Source organism: Dreissena polymorpha, chromosome 7, assembly GCF_020536995.1.
Source record: "Dreissena polymorpha isolate Duluth1 chromosome 7, UMN_Dpol_1.0, whole genome shotgun sequence".
NCBI lineage: Eukaryota > Metazoa > Mollusca > Bivalvia > Myida > Dreissenidae > Dreissena > Dreissena polymorpha.
Window position 1 is genome coordinate 31,504,749 of NC_068361.1, and position 10,241 is coordinate 31,514,989.

The following is a 10,241-nucleotide window of genomic DNA, read 5'->3' on the forward strand; positions in this document are numbered from 1 at the left end:
ATATCATTGAAGTAATACTGCTTTCCGAAATATTAAAGCAGGTGTATGAATGTGCTTACGGGTCTGTAATATTGATGCTACTATACTATATATTACATCTCACAACCAAATCATAGCGATGAAGCGATACTGCTTTTCAAAACATTCAAGCGGTTGTGTTACTTGACTGTCGTTTCAAAATGGGAACATTCGTATTGTTCTGTACAAACAATTGAGTTCTTGAGTGTTGAATACGGTTGAAGTGTAGCGAAATGTTTCAGGTTTTAAACTGCATGCAACTTTTAACGCAAAATTGCTTTGCACAATTTCAAACTTCATGATCATACATCGAAAGTTATGAAACTGCGTATATAGTTTTTATTTATTTTGCTAGCGAAATTTTAACATTTCATTGAATAACGCAAGTTTATGGCCATGTGGTGAATGTCATGAAAGTCGCTTAAACTGATGTATATACTTTTTCATCATATCATCTCAAATGGAAAGTAAAAATAATCCCTAAACGTCATTTATATAGTGTGTTTTGTTCGTATATTCTACAAGCGCAATATAAAGCCTAAATACTGTTGAACGTTTGTGTTAATGTGTCTCATTGAAAGACAAGTTATACCAATAACGAGCCGTTGTACAAAATGTGTATGCAGTCAAAAGCGAGTAACTGCTTTAAGTTTACGAGTCACTCAATGTTAGTTTCAACACGAGTAGTTCGTAAGGCGCAATTAATGTTCAACGCAACATTGAGTAGCATAGTTTGTGTCCATATGGCAAATATCTTATAACGGTTAGTTGTTTATATAGTTTTTTTATCATTTCACCTCAAACTAAAGTTTGAAAGTTTTTTGCTTTGTACGATTGAAAGCTAGTGGTGTCACTCGGCGTTTTCACGGACTTGTGACCGTTCCTCTTGTCTGAGTACAAGAGAAGTCGCCTTCCCACCCCAGCCCTAGCAGACTTTGTGCATTGAAGCACTTAATAGAAATGTTATTGCTCGGTCATCGGTCAGGTTCGGTCAACGCGTGCCTGCGTTTCTGAGAGAGCCAGATTAAGATATTTCGTGTCACCGTACGAAAATACCATGGTGTCGCATAGCAAAGCACAGGCATGTCACCATGCGTGCCTACCACCCTTCCAACAGCGCAACAATGTGGTGTTGAAAGGATTCCCAGATAGTGTCGAAAGTATTGACGGTCATAACGGGGACGAGTTGCTTTATAGCGCCTCATTTCGTATTGACTTGCAACCCCGCCCTAGACCGCTACACAGCTAAATGGGCAGGACTCCATCTGACTATCAATCTCAGCGGTCATAGTTTTGAAAAGCGTCTGCTTGTTAATTGTTGGTATTTTGGTACTTGGAATCTCTTGTGCCCAAGTAGACTTAAAATTGGTTTTATAGATCATGCAATCATTAACTGGTTGGTAGTTCTAACAGTGCGTCAAAATAAGCACCGTGAAAACATTTTAGCACCGAAATACCGAGGTGTTTACCCCCAAGTGCTATCAGTGCGCTTCACACTTGTGGAGTCTTAAACCCCTCGGCCGCCCAAACACAGTTAATGACTGTTAATGTTTATTTTTTGTTTGATTTTGGTATTGCATAGTTTAAACACAAACACATACATCAATACATCAATATTGCTGGCCAGCGCAATAAAACAAGGAAAAAAAAGGTAGGAGAACAATCTCCTTTAGTTTTCATGTAAAAACATAAACATTAACATACACACTGTCAACACTTGCCACTTGCAACACCGAGTTCGTTTCAGTTCAGAATGTACACATTTTTCGATCGACACACATTCGCAATGTTACATGGATTCACAAAGATACATGGATTCACAAAGTTGCACTGATGTCCATACACGGGCCAATGTTCAAGTTATCGGTGCGATGGACCCACGGTTTTGTCGCAGCTATACGCCACACGTATGTATTGACTACTCGGTGTCCACATCAAGGTTTGGATATTGGCACTGAAAATAGAAAAGCAAATTGTGTTAAACAGTAAACGATGAAAGTAAACAGCCTGAAATGATAAAAACATGCATGTGTAATATACCATGTATCAAATAAAATAGTAAACACAAACTGCTAAAGAAAAACACACAACTCTACCAACTGTTTGACTGATACTTACTTTTTTGTATTGTGTTGCATGTTCAGGCGCCTTGCTGTTACTGCTCGTCTTGCAGTAGAGCTGAAATGAAATGAAAAGCATGATCAGAAACTTTCACTGTGTTTGTACAACTTACAATTTATGTGCACAATTTTGCATTTAAGTATAACATAACATTAAAACAATCTCAAACAATTGTTCAACTAATACTCACTTGTTTGTTTTGCTGTTTCCACAAAGGCGCCTTGTTGTCACTGCTCGCCTGGTAGTAAACCTGACACGTCTAGTAGTAGAGAACACTCGTCCAGCAGTAAAGCTGAAATGAAATCGAAAGCATGATCAGAAACTTTTGAATGTGTTTGTACAACTTACAATTTATAAACACAATATTGAACTGTAACAGTAAACATGAAACAGATAACAATTTTACTTACCTATGTTGTCTTCGCTGAAATACAAAAGCCATGTTCATAGCAATCATAGCATATTAACACACAATGAATACAACTCAAAACTTTTAGTAAGAAACTCAGTACTTACTTTGTATTTTGTATCCAATCCCTCTGCTGGCAATCTTCTTCAGTCCACAATCGAGCTGAAATCAAGACTCAATGCATACATGTAAATTTTGCCAAATAACAAACAGAACTGTGAACCAAAACTTTAACTAAACAAAACTAACTTTTCAACTGTAATGGTACTCACCTCTGGCAACTGAAATCATACAGACATTTTGCATAGCACAATACATTTTTAGTTTGAAGATAAGAATGATTTATGAACATTTTACTTACACAAAGCATAAATATAAAAGACATGCTATGATGAAAAAAAAACTTTGTATACACAATTATACATAAAGAAACACAATCTACTTACCATTGCTGACCTGAAATTGAAAAAAGCACATTTTGTTTAGCAGAATACAAGTCATCAAAACAGTTCAATATGAAAATTAAAGAAAGTTAGTGTACTTACCACAGCTATACTGAAATGAAAAAAACATTTAGCAATGCATAGCAGTATACAAATCATCAAAACAGTTCAATATGAATTTATAGAAAGTTAGTGTACTTACCACAGGCTACTGAAATGAAAAACAGACATTTTGCATAGCAGTATACAAGTCATCAAAACAGTTCAATATGAATTTATAGAAAGTTAGTGTACTTACCACAGGCTACTGAAATGAAAAACAGACATTTTGCATAGCAGTATACAAGTCATCAAAACAGTTCAATATGAAATTATAGAAAGTATGTGTACTTACCACAGCCATACTGAAATGAAAAAAACATTAAGCATTGCATAGCAGTATACACATCATCAAAACAGTTCAATATGAAAATTAAAGAAGGCAATTGTACTTACCAACAGGCTACTGAAAAAAATACATTAAGCATTGCATAGTAGAATACAAGTCATCAAAACAGTTCAATATGAAAATTAAAGAAAGTTTGTGTACTTACCACAGCCATACTGAAATGAAAAAGAAACACATTTTACAATGCAAAATACAGGTCATCAAAACAGTTCAATATGAAAGGCAATTGTACTTACCACAGCCATACTGAAATGAAAAAGAAACACATTTTACAATGCAGAATACAGGTCATCAAAACAATTCACTATGAAATTATAGAAAGTTAGTGTACTTACCAACAGGCTACTGAAATGAAAAAAACATTAGGCATTGCATAGTAGTATACAAGTCATCAAAACAGTTCAATATGAAAATTAAAGAAAGTTAGTGTACTTACCACAGGATACTGAAATGAAAAACAGACATTTTACAATGCAGAATACAGGTCATAAAAACAGTTCAATATTAAATTATAGAAAGTTTGTGTACTTACCACAGCCATACTGGAATGAAAAAAAACATTTAGCAATGCACAATAATCAAGACTTACCTAGCTGATCTTGAATCATTCTCTGTTTCTCAACTTCTCAGTTGTCCAAAAGTCTGCTCTGTAACGACCCACCATTCCAATCTGAAAAATAGTAAAGCATAACAAAGCACAAAACAAACCAAAAGAATAGTTTACTTACCTCATATTTTGTGCAGGTTTTCAACAGCCAATTTTCTTCTTGAAACCTGTATTCGTCTCTTTTTTGACCCACTGTGGAACAGTCACAGCAATGTAAGTCTGAAACATAGAAGGGCATAACAACATAACATACAAACCAGTATATTTGTTTTGACTTACCTCGTGGCTAGAGTCGAGACACAGCTGCTGAATTTCTTTTCTGTCACAAGCTGTCAAAACATCTCTGCAACATCTCTGCAATTGAAACCTTCAAACAGAGTAAAACAGAGAAACATTTTGTATACAATATAGTAAACACTTACCTTGTTATAGGCCTGAGTTGCAGCAGTGATTCTTTCTTGAAATCTTCTTCTTTTGCATCACTGCATGAGAGACCTGAAAAATAGCATGCAGTGCAAAACACATGAGTTAAATTAAACCAAAATTGTGTTTCTACTTACCTTGCTTCTGTAGAGTTGAATCACAGTAGTAGAATTCCTTCTTCAAACACATTTCTCTGTCTACACCAGGAACTTGAATCTAAAACAGAGAAAAGCATCACATCAAATTGTACAACTCAAGTGCATTCATTCAATGCTTACCTACTTTCTGTTGAGTTGTTTCACAGCAGCTGAAATCCTTATTCACTGTTGGCACTGCTATGAGACCATTTCTGCATGTGAAATCTGAAACAGAGCAAAGCAAAGTATGCATGGCAAAAATCAAAAGAACAATTGTAACACTTACCCTGTTTGCAAGTCCCATTCACTTTCTCAGCAATGTTCCTCTTCTTGAATCGTCTTCGTCGCTGACTACAAGTACACCTGAAACATAGCATGCACAAAACATACCATATAAAAACAAAATACAAGTGTCCATACTAAAATGAAACACACTTACCTTTCTGCTTTGCTCAGCTCTGTTCGACTGTCAACTCTTCATGTCATGTCGTATCTGAAACGAACTAAATCAAAACATGCATAGCACACTATCATTGATAAAATATTGAAACAATTGTATGCTTCATAGCTGTGTTTTTTCCACTTTACATCACAGACAACTGGCGATCACAAAAGTAAAGACATTTTTGTTCTACTCAAACATTAAGCTCACATTCACAAACACAGACCGACAGAGTTTTGTATAGAGTGCTAATACCTAAAACTGTACAAAAAGAATCGAAATCAGTGTTCATTCATCATGATTTATTGAAACAAATGTATACTACAATACTCACCACAGCCAACTGAAATGAAATAGAAATGTTAACAGCATGCAAACAAATGTCAATCAATATTTAGTAAATATCAACAAAAGCATTTCGATACACAAAGTAAGTGTTCACCATCATAGTACATCATCAGTTAGTTCGACATCCCACGGTTGCTCAAGTGTAAGTACTGGCTAGCATTTACCCCTTTCAGTAAACCATCACACATCAGCATTTTTAGACACAAGTGCTGATAGATTCAACCCTTGTTATCATCTTTCACAGACTTCTATGAGTAAACAACTGAAAAATATAAAACGTTTGTACTCACTGTTTGGCAGCCTCAAGAAACACGTCTGTACTGCTTGCCATCTGGACATCAACTGAAACAAAACATCTTCAAACACACATACATTTTAAACGTTTTTGAACAAAAATCAACACAGAGCAGAGCTAAGCTGCAGCAGTTAATCTTTCTTAAAATTGAATTCTCCATCTCTGCATAGCACACATGAAAAATAGCATAAGTTTACCATCACATTACAGCAGTACAAACTAAAACAAAAATTTGATCGACTTACCTTGCTTCTGTAGAGTTGAGTAACAGACGTGGAAATCTTCTTCCATGTGTAAACCAGTGACTCGAATCTGAAATAAAGTAAAGAACACATTGTACAACTCAAATCAATGAATTAAAACTTACCTTACTTTTGATGAATTGTGTTTCAGCAGTTGAGATCCTGTTTAATTTCTGCATGTGAAATCTGAAACAGAGCAAAGCACGCATGTTACAAATTAAACAAACACAATTGTTACACTTACCCTGTTTGCAAGTCCCAATCACATTCTCAACAATGTTCCTCTTCTCGTATCGTCTTCGTCGCTGTCAGCAAGTACACCTGAAACATAGAAGCATGCACAAAACATCCCATATAACAACTATTTTGTACTTACCATATGAGTGCTTTTCTGTTCAGGTCAGCTTGAAAACCCATCACTGCCATCAGCATCTGAAAAATAGTACATCACAAACAAACAAACAAACATAACATATCATAAAAACAGTTTAACACAACAGATATGAGAGCTCTCGCAACCACGTCTGTTCTGTTCGACTGTCCAAAAGCAAGTGACAGTACTTAAATTCACTAACATTGAGAAATTCTAAACTTACCTTCAAGGCTTGTTGAGTAGCTCCAAAAACAAGACTGCTTGGCTCCACTGTTCACTCCAACTGTCATATCATCACTGGATAAGCACTCCTGAAATGTATTAAAACAAAACATGCATAGAACAAACATTCAGTCAAAAGTACTTACCTTTCACTTTGTCACTGCCCTGTGCTCAACTCCAGTCAGCATGACATCTCTGCTTGAAAGTCTGAAACATATAAAACATGCAATGCAAAACAAACATAGTTACTTACCTTCTAGCATATTGTTGGAGCTCCAGAAAACACGACTGTTCACTCCAGCTGCCAGACTTGAACTGCCAGCACACATCTGAAAATCTGAACAAAGCATTCATGTTCATACTTTACTAGCCGTACAATTAAAGTTACTGACATACTCATCATCCAAAATAGAGTACACGAAAAGCTAGCTAGGTTTACCTCTGTTCATGTGTAATACACCAAATGAAACCATGATGATAAAGTAACTCACTTTATCTCTTCTTTTGTCAAAATACAAGTGTTCATAGTGGAATGAAACAGACTTACCTTTTCGTTTCCCAGCTCTGTTCAAATCATGTCAGGTTTTCATCTCATGTCAAATCTGAAACGAACTAAATCAAAACATGCATAGTATACAATCATTGATAAAATTTCGAAACATTTGTATGCTTCATAGCTCTGTGTATTTTCACTTTACAGATCACGGACAGCTGGCGACCACAAAAGCGAAAACATTTTTGTACTACTCAAACATTGCTGTATTAAGCTCACACTCATGAACACCAACCGACAGAGTTGCTATAGACTTATAATCCCTAAAACTGTACAATAAGAATCAAAAGCAGTTTTCAGTCATAATCTTTTATTGAATTCTATACATATGCACTACAATCTACAGTACTCACCACAGCACCCTGAAATGAAATAGAAATGTTACAGCATGCAAATACAATTTAAGCAATATCATATCATTTATCTACTATGTTTGCAAATTTTTTTCAATCATATGTTCGTTTCCCCAAAGAAGCTCATATTCTGTTCCACCATCATACACCATCATCGCTAATCACAACATATCGACACTATATCAGTACTGAGTAATTTCTACCCAACACATTACACTTCTATACAAGTAAACCTGTACAAAACGAATCGAAATCAGTTTTCATTCATCATGATTTATTGAAACAAATTTATACTACAATACTCACCACAGCCCCCTGAAATGAAATAGAAATGTTACAGCATGCAAATACAATTTAATCAATATCATACATATCAACAAAAGCGATTCAATACATTGTCATTTAATATTTTTGCAACATTTTTCCATCATATGTTCGCTTCCTCAAAATAGCTCAATGAATATTCTGTTCCACCATCATCCACTATTATCGCTCATCACAACATATCGACACTGTATCAGCACTGAGTAATTTCTACCCAACACATTACAACCATCATACATCATCACGCAACTTGTAAACAGTAAAACGAAAAAAATTTGTACTCACGTTTTTTGTAGACAGCAGCTCGATGAACACGTCCGCACAGCTCGACATCTGAACCTCAACTGACAGTCAATCGCTTGACACCACAACATAAATTTAATTATTCACAACAGTCAGGGCTTAAAAAAACACGTCCGATCAGTCCGATGTCAAAACTTAAAGTGAAGTCAAGTCGCTCACAAAAATTCGTTGTCAGTCAGTACTAAACGTTCAAAAGTTATCATCGCATGAGAGCATGATTTCATTTCACAACGCAAGTAAAAGTCAAGCCGTCATCTCATGACAATACCCTAACACTGCAGTCCACCAGTAATTCCATAACCCGAGTACCAAGTCGCTATTCTATAACGCGAAGTCAATTTAACTCTCAAAGTACAAGTCAGTTAAACTCAAAACTTTTCATCAATAGTCAGAGCTCACGAAAGTACGTCCGTCTTTGTCAAAGTCTTTCATTGAACTAAGATTAAGTCAATGTAAAAAAAAGAGCGCATAAAAAACACGTCCGTAACGGTCAATTTCAAAGTCGCAACTGAGCGTTCTTTGCCAGCCCAGTTCAATTTATACTGAGTACGACGTCGAGAGCTTCGAAAAACACGTCCGAACCCTTCAACGATCAAACGAAGAATGACAAAAAAGCACATTGAAAATGTTTATACTTCATGATTTAAGTTACAATTGAATGTGTATTTGATGAGAAATCAAAAAATCATACTTACCATGCAAAAATCATACAAATATTGACTTTGTGATGATATTTTTTCATGACCATACAAGCCGAAATATTCACACTCACAGCTTGAATGGGCATAAAAATTGATAAGCATGAGTCCGTACAATCCATCCAGTATTTCCTTCGAGTTAAAGCAAATCCATGGTCTTTAGGTCTCAAATCTTGTTATGAGGCGTACTCAACGCAGATTTTTATAGTCAATGTTAAAACGACAAAAGGCGAGTATATAAAAAAATCTAGTCAAACATAGATTTACTAACCTATCATTCTGAAATAATCCTAGATCATATCAAATATGTGAGTAATCCATCAAAATATTTATTACTGAACATTTAACATCAGCACAAAATATTCCCGTATACCCATTTAGTTTTCTACATAGCCTGAACAATTCAATATTTATTTTCAATTCCGAGAACTCAAATGTTTTCATGACGTTCGACTGACGAAAGCAGCTCGATACGATTTCGCACTAACTTTATTAAAGAGCAACTATCGCGCTGTGATTTTTTCAACTGTGTTTTGTGATTAGTACTAGTACAACGAAGATATAGAAAATAAATATCAAACCACATATATCAAAATGTTCAGCACACTGGCGCCTACACAATGATATACAAATAGTATGGTTATGTGTACAATTGTTCTTGAAAATTTGAAATATCGAGAAAATTTGCGTTAAAATCAAAATTTCATAACTCGCGCGTTCGATTTTGTATATTCAAATAGTACCAGTATGAGCGCATCGAAATTTCGGTTCATCTGGTGAAAATTTTATGGAATTTAAACAACTGGTTCTATAGATATTGCACTTAAACCACTGTCAAAGAAACACAATTTTCTATCGTCGATATGTAAACACCCCTTTAAGTTGAAAGATGAGTTTCATTGAAATGACGTCGTCGATTTGCACTGACAACGAAGGGTCAAAATTACGATTCATGAAATGTGTGTTTGTTGTGATATGGTTTTCTGCCCGTATAACTGCAGCGTTTTACAAAAACATCAAGTATGTTACACCAAAATGCACAGAAATAAATTCCCCATCGCATGATGCAAATATTACTGTATCATATTGCGAAATGAAAATCTTTTCTTCATATCAACCCAAGTTTTACCAATAAACAGAAATTTTGACATATATCCACTTATCTACTTGCAAAATATTTAAACTCTTATTGTTCCTCTCTGATTGCTGGTTATCGTAGTGAAAATTTCATCGAAATGCGTTCACGCGTTATTGTGACAGTTAAAATAAACCGCTTCGATACAAACACAGTTTTATCAACTATTCGCTATCTAACGACGTTCGGTTTAACTCGATACTTTAAAGTTCAAAATTTCTATAAGCACGAATGCGTTTTCTCTCAGCAGTATTCTTGTAATTAGACCTATTGTGGAGTATCATACATCAAAATGTGCAGAACAGAATTCCTTATCGAATGGTATCAATTGTTTTATACTTGTCTTA

At 35.2% G+C, this 10,241-nt stretch overlaps 1 long non-coding RNA gene across 17 annotated transcripts; it reads right to left on the minus strand.

Annotated features, from left to right (window-relative positions):
- Positions 1-1,547: 1,547 nt before the first annotated feature.
- LOC127839202 (uncharacterized) lies at positions 1,548-8,653 on the minus strand. Of its 17 annotated transcripts, none has more exons than XR_008030217.1 (7): positions 7,076-8,653; positions 6,782-6,865; positions 6,530-6,617; positions 2,656-6,254; positions 2,330-2,431; positions 2,137-2,196; positions 1,548-1,972 (listed from the first exon to the last, which is right to left on the minus strand). It is a non-coding gene; the product is annotated as an uncharacterized LOC127839202 (long non-coding RNA). The 17 variants fall into 17 exon arrangements; XR_008030215.1 differs by having other exon boundaries at positions 2,656-6,365; XR_008030213.1 differs by having other exon boundaries at positions 2,656-6,617.
- Between the last annotated feature and the right edge of the window lie 1,588 nt (positions 8,654-10,241).